The 13,857-nt window shown below is 43.6% G+C and overlaps 1 protein-coding gene and 1 long non-coding RNA gene across 8 annotated transcripts in view; one reads left to right on the forward strand and one right to left on the reverse strand.

Moving 5' to 3' along the window:
- The window catches only part of KCNQ5 (potassium voltage-gated channel subfamily Q member 5), a 556,888-nt gene that overhangs the window by 518,365 nt on the left and 24,666 nt on the right, over positions 1-13,857 (forward strand). The gene's annotated exons all lie outside the window — the stretch shown is intronic.
- The window catches only part of LOC133383095 (uncharacterized), a 45,209-nt gene continuing 32,243 nt past the window's right edge, over positions 892-13,857 (reverse strand). Inside the window, exons 1-2 of one of the 3 annotated variants that reach the window (XR_009762179.1) lie at positions 3,535-3,851; positions 892-1,672 (exon numbers count right to left, since the gene is read on the reverse strand). This is a non-coding gene — a long non-coding RNA (uncharacterized LOC133383095). Of the gene's footprint in view, positions 1,673-1,904; positions 2,028-3,534; positions 3,852-13,857 lie in introns of those variants that run through there. The other 2 variants (XR_009762177.1, XR_009762178.1) reach the window with 2 other exon arrangements.

Consider the following 13,857-nt stretch of genomic DNA (forward strand, 5'->3'; position numbering starts at 1 on the left):
TTTCTACTGTCCGACTCCGACTCCACCCAAAATTGCTTCTTGTCAATCAAAATTTATTTGGAAGTCGGAGTCGGTACATTTCTACCGACTCCGACTCCTCCCAAAATTGCTCTTGACTCCGACTCCACCCAAAATTGCTCCCAACTCCAACTCCATGACTCTGACTCCACAGCCCTGCAGTGAATACTAGAAAGCAACATGGATTTGTCAAGAACAAATCCTGCCAGACTAATCTCATTTTTTGATCAGGTAACCTACCTGGCAGACTGCAGGTATGCTATGGACATAATATATCTCAACTTCAGCAAAGCTTTTGACAAAGCGTCCCATAATATTCTTTATCATGCTAGCTAAATGTGGGCTGGATGGAACAACTATCAGGTGGATCCACAGTTGGCTACAGAACTGTACTCAAAGAGTGCTTGTCAATGATTCCTTCTCAAACTGAGGGGAGGTAATGAGCAGGGTACTGCAGGGCTCTGTCCTGGACCCAGGGCTCTTCAACATTTTTATTAATGACTGGGATGAGGAGGTGCAGGGAACGCTTATCAGATTTGCAGATGATACAAAATTGGAAGGGATAGCTAATACCCTGGAAGACAGAAACAAAATTTAACGTGATCTTGATAGGCTGGAGCACTGGGTTGAAAACAACAGAATGAAATGTAACAGGAATAAGTGCAAAGTCCTATACCTGGGGGGGGGGGGACTGAAACGCAGTTATAAGATGGGAGATAGTTGGCTCAGCCATACTACATGCAGGAAGGATCTTGCAATTGTTGCTGATCACAAGGTGAATATGAGTATACAGTGTGATGTGTCTGCAAAAATGGCAACTGCTATTTTAGGCTGCATGTCCTGCCCGAAGTCGAGGAATGCAGTCTCATGCGGTTCTGTGAGTTTTTCTCTTTTTATTAAAGTAACAGATATATCAAAAGCTTTATGACTCATCAACCTAACTACTCTTTCTAGGAACTTTTGCCGTGGCTAACACTGACTAAGCATATATTCACAGCACTCAGATGTTGACTCAGCAACAAACCCCTCCCGAGTCCACTTAAGTAGGCTTGGCTTTCGAGCGTAAACTACGGCTCCTCCTTAATTCCGTCTGTTGAATTTCACTCCTCTGAAGCCTATGAGCTTGAGGCGATGGGGACTGGATCTCAGCCTCCCCCTCTGACTGGTGGGAGCTAACTGCCTGCTCAACCGTGGGAAGCTGCGGTGCCTCAGGTGTGGGGGCGTGTCTAATGGAGCAGTCTCTGACAGGGCAGTCTCTGACAATTCAGGTTGCTCTCCAACAGGGATACCAGGGGACTGGGCGCACTGTGAACTCTCCACGTTGCTCAGTCCCTCCCTCAGCTCGTCGTCCCAGTCCACAAAGTTGGTATCGCCCTCATCATCTTTCCTCCCATGTCAAATTTTCCCCACCCTGGGGGTTTGGGCTTGTCCGGGTAAGCTTCATGAAACTCTCACCAAATCCGCCGCGTGCACGTCGGTCACTGCCTCCCACAATCTTTCCTCTGGACCGAATCTCATCCAATGGATCAAGTACTGCAACTTTCCTGGTGCTGGCGGGAATCCAGGATCTGCTCCACTTCAAACTCCTCCTGCCCATCAATTAGTATAGGTGGAAGCGGAGTCTCAGGTGCTTGACGGGGGTCTGGCAGCTTCTCTGGAGTTAACAGGGAGCAATGGAAGATGGGTTGGATCTATCTATCTACCTATCTTGAGGAAGCAGAGCGTCTTACAGTATGGGCACCCCCCTTCATAATAAGATGACCCATCAACCTATCACAGAAAGAAATTCTCCCATATTGCAACATACTTGCAATTTGGTTGGTTTGCTTTCAGTTGGGGTGGCATATGTGCTCTTAAATTAAACCACAGAGGCCTTTGAAGCTTACCTCTTTGTTTTCCAAGGCTAACATTCACTATGCTATCCAAAGATTGCTGACTTGTTTTTCCTGAATCTTCCTGAGACAATACACTTCAAAAGGGGAGGGTTGTCTTAGCCTTTTCCTTTTCTCTGTGCACTCTCTGAATGTATGTTTTCTGAGTCCTAGTCCAATGTCTGTAACTATTGGACTCTCATGTCTTAACAAAGACTTCTTTCGTTAGTGCTGTGCTTGGAGAAAAAGGACTTATACGTTTCAACAACTGTAAGGTGTTTCTTTTATGAATACCTCTTGCTACAAATACAAAACAAACAAATGTTAGTGGCACAAACAGATTTAAATTCTGTTCCAAATTGGCAGGGAGTTCCAATGGTGCGCATCCTGTATGTAGAGCAGTTGCTCTAAGTGCCTGTTGAGGAATAAATGCACTAACATGCCTATACCAAATATGTTAGATTTATGAACAGCATTTTAAAAGGAAAAAAATTATTAGTAATAGTGTGGTTTGCATGCACAAGGTATGACAATGAGGAAAGCATTTCCCTGTTCAGTTCTGGGCTTTACAGTTGGAAGTCCTGGTCCATTTTCATGCAGAGCGCATCTGGGGACAAGTTTCTGTTTTGGAAGCAAAGTAACGTTAATTCCCAATGTGGATTCTAATATAAGGTGGACAATTGCTGTGGCTGGAAGCTCTACATTTTGATTCCCTCTTTGGTCAAAAAGTAGTTTGCAGGCAAAAATCTTTTTTGGGGAGGAATATTCATTAATGGAAAACTATGCCTTGATGGATCTAAAGAAAACAATTAAATCAAGCTTTCAGACTCAATAATATAAATTTTAAAATCCCGCCAGCTCCTTTGTTTACAGTGTGAAATCTTATCTGTAATGACTTTACCTAGTCACAAGAGGGCATAACATTAGACTTAAACAACAAGGTGGCCTCAGTTTTGTCTATCTAGAAAATGGGCAAATCATATATTTTACAGACAAATTTAAAACAATTACCTGGGGTCTAGCACCCTCAGAAGAGGTTTTATTTCCCTTATGAAAGAAGTTTTGTTGTTGAGTTCCAAATATTTTTCCCTCTTAAGCACACTGTCATATGCACCCTCCCTTACTCAAGTTCAAAATTTAAACAGGTGTAGGTTCTAATCGATGATCTGCCAAAAACAATGAAGACAAAAGGAACCCACCATTTGTGTTTTCTTGTTATTTTTTCCCCTTTCTTATCTCATTACCACCAATCAATATTTCTCAAACTATCCTTTCTCTACCATAAAACAGCCATCACAATAACTTACTACCTAGAATCCTTCATACTGCCTTCCCGCCTTTTCTTTCCTGCAACTTTTCAGTCCTTCATTTTACTTACAACCTTTCTATGCTAATTCATGGGTGATCTTACTTACAGGCTGTCATCATTAAAAGCTACTGATAATTCTATAACTTTAAAGTGCTCCTATGGAACTATATATTCCGTTTGCACTAATCTATTTCTTCTAACAAAAGAGGGACAGTTTCCTATTACTTCTTTCCCCCCCCACCACCAAATTCAGTCCAGTTAAGATTATATAACTTAGTTCCCAATCGGATCCCAGTACTTTGTATGTTCTTATCTTTTCCCTATCAAAGTGTGTACCTTATTGAGGGGAAACTTCCTACTGGTGTGGAAATCATATATCGAACAGATGGAAAGCTTTTTAATCTCAGTAGGCTGGAAGCAAAAAGTAAGGTTATGTCAACCTCTGTCGTAGAACTTCAATATGCCGATGATAATGTAGTCTGTGCACATTCAGAGAAAGATCTTCAAACTATCCTAAATGTCTTTGCAGAAGCATATGAAAAGCTTGGGCTCTCACTTAATATTAAAAAAACCAAAGTGCTTCATCAACAGGTGCAAACTAGTCCCTCTGTAGCATCATCAATCCAGCTTAATGGTGTGACGTTGGAGACCCCATCTGCTAAATGTGCCAGCAGTTTCTTTAGGTTTAAATATACTTCTGGACTTTGCCCAGCTCCTTGGCTTTCCAACACATAAATGTTCTGTATATTTAAACCAGGAGCAAATGTTATTAACATTGTTCTCCTCCACTCATCAGCTGTGGGTCTATTAATTAAAGCCATAGCTCCCTCAATACTTGCTATGTCAGTGTCAGATGTACAATACCTCGCAACTTGAGATAGATCACAAGCATCAGCTGTGGGGTGTGTGGATTGCATTCAAGTAAGCCAATTTAAAACAGTATCTTTATTCAAAGGACCCATGCACTCTGCTGCCTCTTTTGCTTGAGAAAAGGTCCATCTCACAATATCCTGTACTTCTTTTATTATAGTAACATTTCCCCTTATGTTAGTTTCTCTCATTTCCCTAAGTGATATAGGAGCAAGAGGTTCCATTTTCCACTCGGGGTTTTCCGGAGCTATTCCAAGCCTCCGCAACTCCTCAAGTACAAAATCTGGCTTATTTTCCCATGTGGGGGGGGAGGAGGTTCAGGGAAGGAGCAAGAGGGAGGAAGAGCAGGCTGGGCTGTAGGAACAATGGGTGAAGGAGACAAGAATCCCCCTTGAAAAGGTGATTCAGAGGTGCCCATAGGAGTAGAAGCCAATTGTGGATCCAGCTGCAAATCGGGCTCTCCTAATACCCCTCTGTAAACAGACACAATTCCTTTTTGCACCTCTAATTCCCCTTCTAATTCCCATATTCTTTTTTCACACTCTACATGACTAACCACTTTGCTTTATGTTTGTACCTTTTTAACAAAATGTTCCGCTGCCAATGTGGCACGGTTCATATCCTGGGTTAATTCATCTATTCCCCCCCCCCGCTTTTTCAGAAAAACTGACTGCTTGGTCTCGCTCCCTTTCCATGGAGCTCAGAGAAGCAGCCCATCTCACTTTTTCAGATTTAAACTCCTCTTTCTTCTTCAATTGCTGCCTTAAAAATTCATAATCCCTTCCCCAATATTCAACCTCTCCTTGCAAACGGTATATTTCCCCCTGCATCTTCTTTCTTTCTTTCTTTCTTTCTTTCTTAAATTTATTAGTCGCCCATCTGGCTGGCTGTCCAGCTGCTCTGGGCGACATACAAAAGAAAAACATACAAATACATTAAAACATTAAAAATCTCAACAATAATAATAAAACCTAACCCACCCCAAAAGCCTGCCTGAAGAGCCAGGTCTTCAAGGCCTAGTGGAAGCTCATCATAGAGGGGGCATGGCGAAGATCATTTGGGAGGGAGTTCCACAAAGTGGGGGCCACAGTTGAAAAAGCCCTCTCCCTAGTTCTCACCAGTCTAGCTGTTTTAACTGGTGGGATGGAGAGAAGGTCTTTTGAGGCTGATCTTCTTGAGCAGCATCCCTGATGATGTTGGAGGCTCTCCTTCAGATAGACTGGGCCGAAACCGTAAAGGGTTTTAAAGGTCAGAACCAACACCTTGAACTGGGCCCAGAAAACAACCAGTAACCAATGCAACTCCTTCAGCACTGGAGTTTAATTTGGCAAACTCCGGAGCTGGGGTACCTTCTGAGTCCAACTCCCCGCTCGGCCCTTCACCCCACTTTATTTCCTTCTTCACTTTGTTCTTGTTAGGCCACCCCCCTCCAGCAGGGCTCACGACATGGAACAGCAAGGTGCATCAGGCTCTTGACACAATTGCCCCTGAGTGCCTGTTGGAGAATTCTTTCTCCATTGGGATCTTTTGCTGGCGGTCCTTACAAAAAATATTTGAGGACACAGGCTTGAAGCAAAAAGGTAGGCCTTTATTCTTTACAAGCATATGCATATACACATGCAGGGTCAGCCCCCCAGAAACATGCAGGAGAGACTGCACTGAGGCACTGTGTGCAAGCTCTTTTGTAGAGTACAGTTACAGCATGTGACAATGATTTCACCAATCTCATGAGTTCCTGCCCACCCAACATCACAGTTCCTCCTCTCTACAATTGTTCCAAACCAATCAGAAAGCATTAGGAAACTCCGGTGGTGATTCCAAGATTCTGTCCATATCATTAATGTCTCCATTGTCCTACTGTCTTAAAAGACTAATGAATGTAGGGGCTAGTTGGAACAGTTACTATTGTGAATATGCTTTCAAGCATACTTGGTACATTCCATATGCCTTTGTTCCTGATCAGTCAGGCTAACCCAAGTACGCCTGGAAATATTTGGACAAGTTCCTTGAGTTAAGTTTCCCAAACACCCTGAGTTGAGGCAATGTATGAGCACCCCCAGTTCTATTCCTTTGCCATAGGGGTTCTTATGTCCTTATACTTTCTCAGAAATCCCATTCCCTTACTTATGAAATAAATAGCTCAAGAGAGGGGATTATTTAAAAACTTGAGCTTCATTCTGAAGCCACACAGACTAAGGAAAAACTGGGTAACTCTAAGAACATAAGAACATAAGAAGAGCCTGCTGGATCAGGCCAGTGGCCCATCTAGTCCAGCATCCTGTTCTCACAGTGGCCAACCAGGTGCCTGGGGGAAGCCCGCAAGCAGGACCCGAGTGCAAGAACACTCTCCCCTCCTGAGGCTTCTGGCAACTGGTTTTCAGAAGCATGCTGCCTCTGACTAGGGTGGCAGAGCACAGCCATCATGGCTAGTAGCCGTTGATAGCCCTGTCCTCCATGAATTTGTCTAATCTTCTTTTAAAGCCGTCCAAGCTGGTGGCCATTACTGCATCTTGTGGGAGCAAATTCCATAGTTTAACTATGCGCTGAGTAAAGAAGTACTTCCTTTTGTCTGTCCTGAATCTTCCAACATTCAGCTTCTTTGAATGTCCACGAGTTCTAGTATTATGAGAGAGGGAGAAGAACTTTTCTCTATCCACTTTCTCAATGCCATGCATAATTTTATACACTTCTATCATGTCTCCTCTGACCCGCCTTTTCTCTAAACTAAAAAGCCCCAAATGCTGCAACCTTTCCTTGTAAGGGAGTCGCTCCATCCCCTTGATCATTCTGGTTGCCCTCTTCTGAACCTTTTCCAACTCTATAATATCCTTTTTGAGATGAGGCGACCAGAACTGTACACAGTATTCCAAATGCGGCCGCACCATAGATTTATACAACGGCATTATGATATCGGCTGTTTTATTTTCAATACCTTTCCTAATTATCGCTAGCATGGAATTTGCCTTTTTCACAGCTGCCGCACACTGGGTCGACATTTTCATCGTGCTGTCCACTACAACCCCGAGGTCTCTCTCCTGGTCGGTCACCGCCAGTTCAGACCCCATGAGCGTATATGTGAAATTAAGATTTTTTGCTCCAATATGCATAATTTTACACTTGTTTATATTGAATTGCATTTACCATTTTTCTGCCCATTCACTCAGTTTGGAGAGGTTTTTTTGGAGCTCTTCGCAATCCCTTTTTGTTTTAACAACCCTGAACAATTTAGTGTCGTCAGCAAACTTGGCCACTTCACTGCTCACTCCTAATTCTAGGTCATTAATGAACAAGTTGAAAAGTACAGGTCCCAATACCGATCCTTGAGGGACTCCACTTTCTACAGCCCTCCATTGGGAGAACTGTCCGTTTATTCCTACTCTCTGCTTTCTGCTTCTTAACCAATTCCTTATCCACAAGAGGACCTCTCCTCTTATTCCATGACTGCTAAGCTTCCTCAGAAGCCTTTGGTGAGGTACCTTGTCAAACGCTTTTTGAAAGTCTAAGTACACTATGTCCACTGGATCACCTCTATCTATATGCTTGTTGACACTCTCAAAGAATTCTAATAGGTTACTGAGACAGGACTTTCCCTTGCAGAAGCCATGCTGGCTCTGCTTCAGCAAGGCTTGTTCTTTTATGTGCTTAGTTAATCTAGCTTTAATAATACTTTCTACCAGTTTTCCAGGGACAGAAGTTAAGCTAACTGGCCTGTAATTTCCGGGATCCCCTCTGGATCCCTTTTTGAAGATTGGCATTACATTTGCCACTTTCCAGTCCTCAGGCACGGAGGAGGACCCGAGGGACAAGTTACATATTTTAGTTAGCAGATCAGCAATTTCACCTTTGAGTTCTTTGAGAACTCTCGGGTGGATGCCATCCGGGCCCGGTGATTTGTCAGTTTTTATATTGTCCATTAAGCTTAGAACTTCCTCTCTCGTTACCACTATTTGTCTCAGTTCCTCAGAATCCCTTCCTGCAAATGTTAGTTCAGGTTCAGGGATCTGCCCTATATCTTCCACTGTGAAGACAGATGCAAAGAATTCTTATAACTTCTCTGCAATCTCCTTATCGTTCTTTAGTACACCTTTGACTCCCTTATCATCCAAGGGCCCAATTGTCTCCCTAGATGGTCTCCTGCTTTGAATGTATTTATAGAATTTTTTGTTGTTGGTTTTTATGTTCTTAGCAATGTGCTCCTCAAATTCTTTTTTAGCATCCCTTATTGTCTTCTTGCATTTCTTTTGCCAGAGTTTGTGTTCTTTTTTATTTTCTTCATTCGGACAAGACTTCCATTTTCTGAAGGAAGACTTTTTGCCTCTAAGAGCTTCCTTGACTTTGCTCGTTAACCATGCTGGCATCTTCTTGGCCCTGGCGGTACCTTTTCTGATCTGCGGTATGCACTCCAGTTGAGCTTCTAATATAGTGTTTTTAAACAACTTCCAAGCATTTTCGAGTGATGTGACCCTCTGGACTTTGTTTTTCAGCTTTCTTTTTACCAATCCCCTCATTTTTGTGAAGTTTCCTCTTTTGAAGTCAAATGTGACCGTGTTGGATTTTCTTGGCAATTGGCCAGTTACATGTATGTTTAATTTAATAGCACTGTGGTCACTGCTCCCAATTGGTTCAACAACACTTACATCTCGCACCAGGTCCTGGTCCCCACTGAGGATTAAGTCCAGGGTTGCCGTCCCTCTGGTCGGTTCCATGACCAACTGGTCTAGGGAATAGTCGTTTAGAATATCTAGAAACTTTGCTTCTTTGTCATGACTGGAACACATATGCAGCCAGTCTATGTCCGGGTAGTTGAAGTCACCCATTACTACCACATTTCCTAGTTTGAATGCTTCCTCAATTTCATATCTCATCTCAAGGTCTCCCTGAGCATTTTGATCAGGGGGACGATAGATCGTTCCCAGTATTAAGTCCCTCCTGGGGCACGGTATCACCACCCACAACGATTCTGTTACCCACAACGACTCTGGTTAACGAGTATCTTTCAACCTCAGGGATATAGAGGAGGCAGGCCACTCCCTCTTTCTTAATGAAAACACCACCTTTTTCTTAATGAAAACACACTTACGAAGTTGTAAAATCATTATAAAATCTCACTATTTCTCTTCATTAAACCCTTAATAATTATTACAGACTTTCCCTCTAGGTGGCATTATAGCTTTACCCAAGAATCAAACACTGGCTATTCCTACTTATTACATCAATCACAGCTTCTCTCACAATTTAAACGCTGCTTGCTTCCAAACAATAGGGTAATCAATTACCTGTCAGTCAAGCATTGGCCAGGTCTTGGCAAAGAAACAGAAGGTCCCTGTGACCGCTGCCGTTTGCAACAGGTTTCTGCTGTCTGAATTGGTCTGAATTAAATGCTAAGAGTCAGGGTTCTCTATGAGCCTGAATCTTCAGGGCCCCAACAGGCCTGCAATTCAATGCTTAATTCTTTATGATTATAAAACATATACCTTCTTAATATCTATGATTATATATGTATGGATATATAGAATTCCCCATTATGCCCTCTCTGGCATCGTAGAGCCCGGTTTATACCTTGGTACACCAGTGAATTAAGGGCAATGAAACATGGGAAATGGACAACGGCTAGAGTGCAAGTGATGAAAGGCATGCTGTGCGGCTGATTGGGTACAAGTAAAACATCATAACCATGCCTACTGGGTGGTGGTGAGGGTGGTCACGAAGGACCCCTTCTCTACCACCATTGGATCCTCAAGTAGCCATCCAATAGAGCTTTTCTGTATCGTCAGGGGTCTGTTGACATCAACTCCAAGAAATGGAGTTTTAGACCCTTCAGAGGCCCACTGTGAATTGCTTGCAAGGCACTTTGAGGGTAAAGTTGCTCACCTCCGTAGCAATTTTGATACCCTATCCACATCTACTGTAGTCCCCAGTGAGTGCAACGTCTGCTACAACTTCTTGGAATCGATTTCAGTTGATGCGGCCTACTGACATGGACAAGGTGCTCGCAACGATGTGGCCAGCAACATCTCCTCTCGACCCTTGCTCTTCTTGACTTATTAAAGCTTGCCGAGGGGGTTTGACCAAGTGGACCCAGTGTGTGGTCAACTCATTGTTGTGGAGGGAGTGGCTCCAGACGCCCGAAAGAGGTGGTGATCCATTGGTTTGTGACAACTACTGCCCAGCTGCAAATACCCCTTTAGGGAAGATGATAGAAAGGGTTGTGGTTCAGCAATTGCAAGTACTGTTGGATGAAACAAATTATCTTGATCCATTCCAGTCAGGGTTCAGGCCTGGTTATGAGACTGAATCGGCCTTGGTTGCCGTGATGGATGACCTTTATTGGGAGAAGGATGGGGAGTGTGACCCTGTTATTCTTACTTGAGCTCTCAGCAGATTTTGATACTATTGACCATAGTATCCTTCTGGGCCAACTTGGTGAAATGGGTATCGGAGGCACTGTTTTACAGTGGTTCCAATCTTATCTCTAGGGTCATTTTCAGAAAATATAATTGGGTGTTTGTCTTTTGGCCCCTGGTAATTGTGCTGTGGGGTGCCACAGGGTACCATCTTGTCTCCCATGCTGTTTAACATCTATATGAAGTCCCTGAAAGAGGTCATCAGCAGATTTGGGGTGAGGTGTCAGCAGTATACTGATGATACCCAGTTCTGTTTCTCTGTAACATCTGAATCGGGAGAGGCCGTGCAAGCCGTGGACCTCTGCCTAGACTCAGTGGTGGACTGGATGAGGGCCAATAACTGAGTCTGAATCCTAGCAAGACGGAGGCGTTGTGGGTTGGTGGTTCCCGAGTTCAGATAATTGGTCAGTTGCCTGCTTTGGATGGGGTGTACTCCCTCTGAAAGTGCAGGTCCATAGTCTGGGTGAGCTCCTGGATTCAGCTTTGTTGCTAGAAGCCCAGGTGACCTCAGTGCTAGGAGTGCCTTTTACCAGCTTTGGCTGGTAAGACAGCTGTGGCTGTTTCTGGACCGGGATAGCCTGACCACTGTTGTCCATGCACTGGTAACCTCCAGGCTGGATTACTGTAATGTGCTGTATGTGGGGCTGCGCTTGAGGTTGGTCCAGAAGCTGCAGCTGGTGCAAAATGCAGCGGCGAGACTGCCAATATGTCATCCCGCTGATGAAAGAATTGCACTGGCTACCTATTAGCTACCACGCTAAATTGAAGGTTCTGGCTTTGGTGCACAAAGCCCTATACAGCTTTGGACCAGGATACCCGAAAGACTGTCTCACCCCTTATATACCTAATCGTTTGCTATGCTCTGCAGGTGAGGGCCTCCTGCTGATACAATCTTATCAGGAGGCCCATTCTGCACAACATAGGAATTGGACCTTTAGTGTAGTGGCACCTACCGTTTGGAATTCTCTCCCCTTAAATATTAGAGAGGTGCCATCTCTTATCTTTTCAGCGCCTACTGAAGACCTTACTTTTTCAACAAGCCTTTTAAGTAGAGACCTTATCCCTGTCTGCGTCTGTGTTGGAATTGCTTAATATTTTTTTAAACCTTCTTTAAAAAAAAGTTTTTAAACCTTTTTTAAAAAAGATGTTTTTAAAGATGTTTTAACATGTTTTTAAGGATGTTTTGTTGTAATATATTTTAAAGTCTGTTTTTATTATGTTTTAGAGGATTTTAGTGCGCTTGTTTGCCTCCCTGGGCTCCTATTGGGAGGAAGGGTGGGATATAAATCTAATAAAATAAATAAATAAATAATAAAGAAGGGCTGTGCTCTGTATTCAGCTGAGCCTTGAGCTGATTTGGGCTTCTTCAGAGGCTTTTTGCAGAGTCAGGTTCAGAATTCCCTGGAACACTATGGGTTGGATATGGCAGCCCAGAGTGACCTGGGGCTATCAGGGGGTGAGGCATGGGGGGTAAGCAACAACATACAACACTGGACAGTAGAGCAGCTGCCAAAGAGTACCCTAACTGATGCTGACCTCTTCTGTGGCTCTTTGACAGTCTGCTCCAACATTGTCTTCCCTTCAAAGCCAGTGCATGAAGGAAGAGGCAAGTGTTGGGCATGCCCAGGCCTAAGGCCTGACCTTAACTCCACCCTGTTCAAACTCTCATGGAATCATCCGAGATCTCTAGCGATCCAGTGAGAGAAAGAATCTTAGTCTTATCTTGTCAAGGTTTAACATGCCCAGTTCTTTCTGTCTCTCCTTATAGGGCTTTATTTCCAGTCCCCTGATCATCCTTGTTGCCCTCCTCTGAACCTGTTCGTTTATTTGTATTCTTCTTAAAGTGTGGTGTCCAAAACCAGGGACCACGTGCTGTCCCACAAATACACCACACGCCAGGTGTAAAGCAGTTCTTGTGTAGTGCTGGTTGAACCAATGTGCTCTCAGGGTGGAGGAGATGTAGCGTCTCCTTTTGCCCCCCCAACCAAAGTTTTAATTGAAAAAAGCCCTTAGCCCCACCCCCAAATAACTTTGGAGACTGATCCAGGGTGGGGTAGATAGTCCCATCTTTGGGACAGGGCAGACTGGCTGTCCTTGAGGCCCACAGATTGAGACCACGAGGTGGATCAGAAGGGCTGTGCACAGCCCTGGTAGAAAGTATTGTTCAAGGAAAAATAACCAAGCATATAGAAGAGCAAGCCTTGCTGAAGCAGAAGCAGCATAGCTTCCTCAAGGGTAAGTCCTGTCTCACTAACCTATTAGAGTTCTTTGAAAGTGTCAACAAGCGTACAGACAGAGGTGATCCAGTTGACATAGTGTACTTGGAACTTTCAAAAAGTTTTCAATAAGATACCTCACCAAAGATTCCTGAGTAGGCTTAGAAGTCATTGAATAAGAGGAGATGTCCTCTTGTGGACCAGGAACTGGCTAGGAAACAGAAAGCAGAGAGTAGGAAAACATGGACAGTTTTCCCAATGAAGGGCTGCAGAAAGTGGAGTCCCCCCAAGGATCAGCATTGGGACCCGGGCTTTTTCACTTGTTTATAAATAATCTGGAGTTAGGAGTGAGCAGTGAGGTGGCCAAGTTTGCTGATGATACTAAATTGTTCAGTATTGTTAAAACAAAAAGGGATTGTGAAGAGCTCATAAAGGACCTCTCCAATCTGAATGAATGGGCAGTAAAATGCCAAATGCAATTCAATGTAAACAAGTGTAAAGATGTGCATATTGGAGCAAAAAATCTTAATTTCACATATACAATCATGGGGTCTGGACTGGTGATGACTGACCATGAACAATACATTGGGGTTGTAGTGAATAGCTTGATAAAGATGTTGATTCAGTGCATGGCAGCTGTGAAAAAGACAAATTCTATGCTAGCAATCATTTGGAAAGGTATTGAAATAAAACTACCAATATCATAATGTGACTGCATTTACAGTTATGGTTGCCTCACCTCAAAAAGGATACTGTAGAGCTGGAAAAGGTTCAGAAAAGGGCAACCAAAGCGATCAAAGGGCTGGAGCAAGTCCCCTGTGAGATAAGGTTGCAGCATTTCGGGCTTCTTAGTTTAGGGAAAAGACGAGTAAGACATGATAGAAGTGTATAAAATTATGCACGGCATGGAGAAAGTAGATAAACGTTTTTCTCCCTCTCTCATAACACTAGAACCCGTAGACATCCAATGAAGCTGAATATTGGAAGATGCAGGACAGACAATAGAACTTCTTCACACAGTGCATAGTTAAACTATGGAATTTGCTCTCACAAGAGGCCATGATGGCCACCAACTTGGATGGGTTTAAAAGAGGATCAGACAAATGTATGGAGGATACGGCTGTCAACGGCAACTAGTCATGATGGCTGTGCTCTGCCTCCATAGTCGG

The sequence above is a fragment of the Rhineura floridana genome, chromosome 4, assembly GCF_030035675.1.
Source record: "Rhineura floridana isolate rRhiFlo1 chromosome 4, rRhiFlo1.hap2, whole genome shotgun sequence".
Lineage (NCBI taxonomy): Eukaryota > Metazoa > Chordata > Lepidosauria > Squamata > Rhineuridae > Rhineura > Rhineura floridana.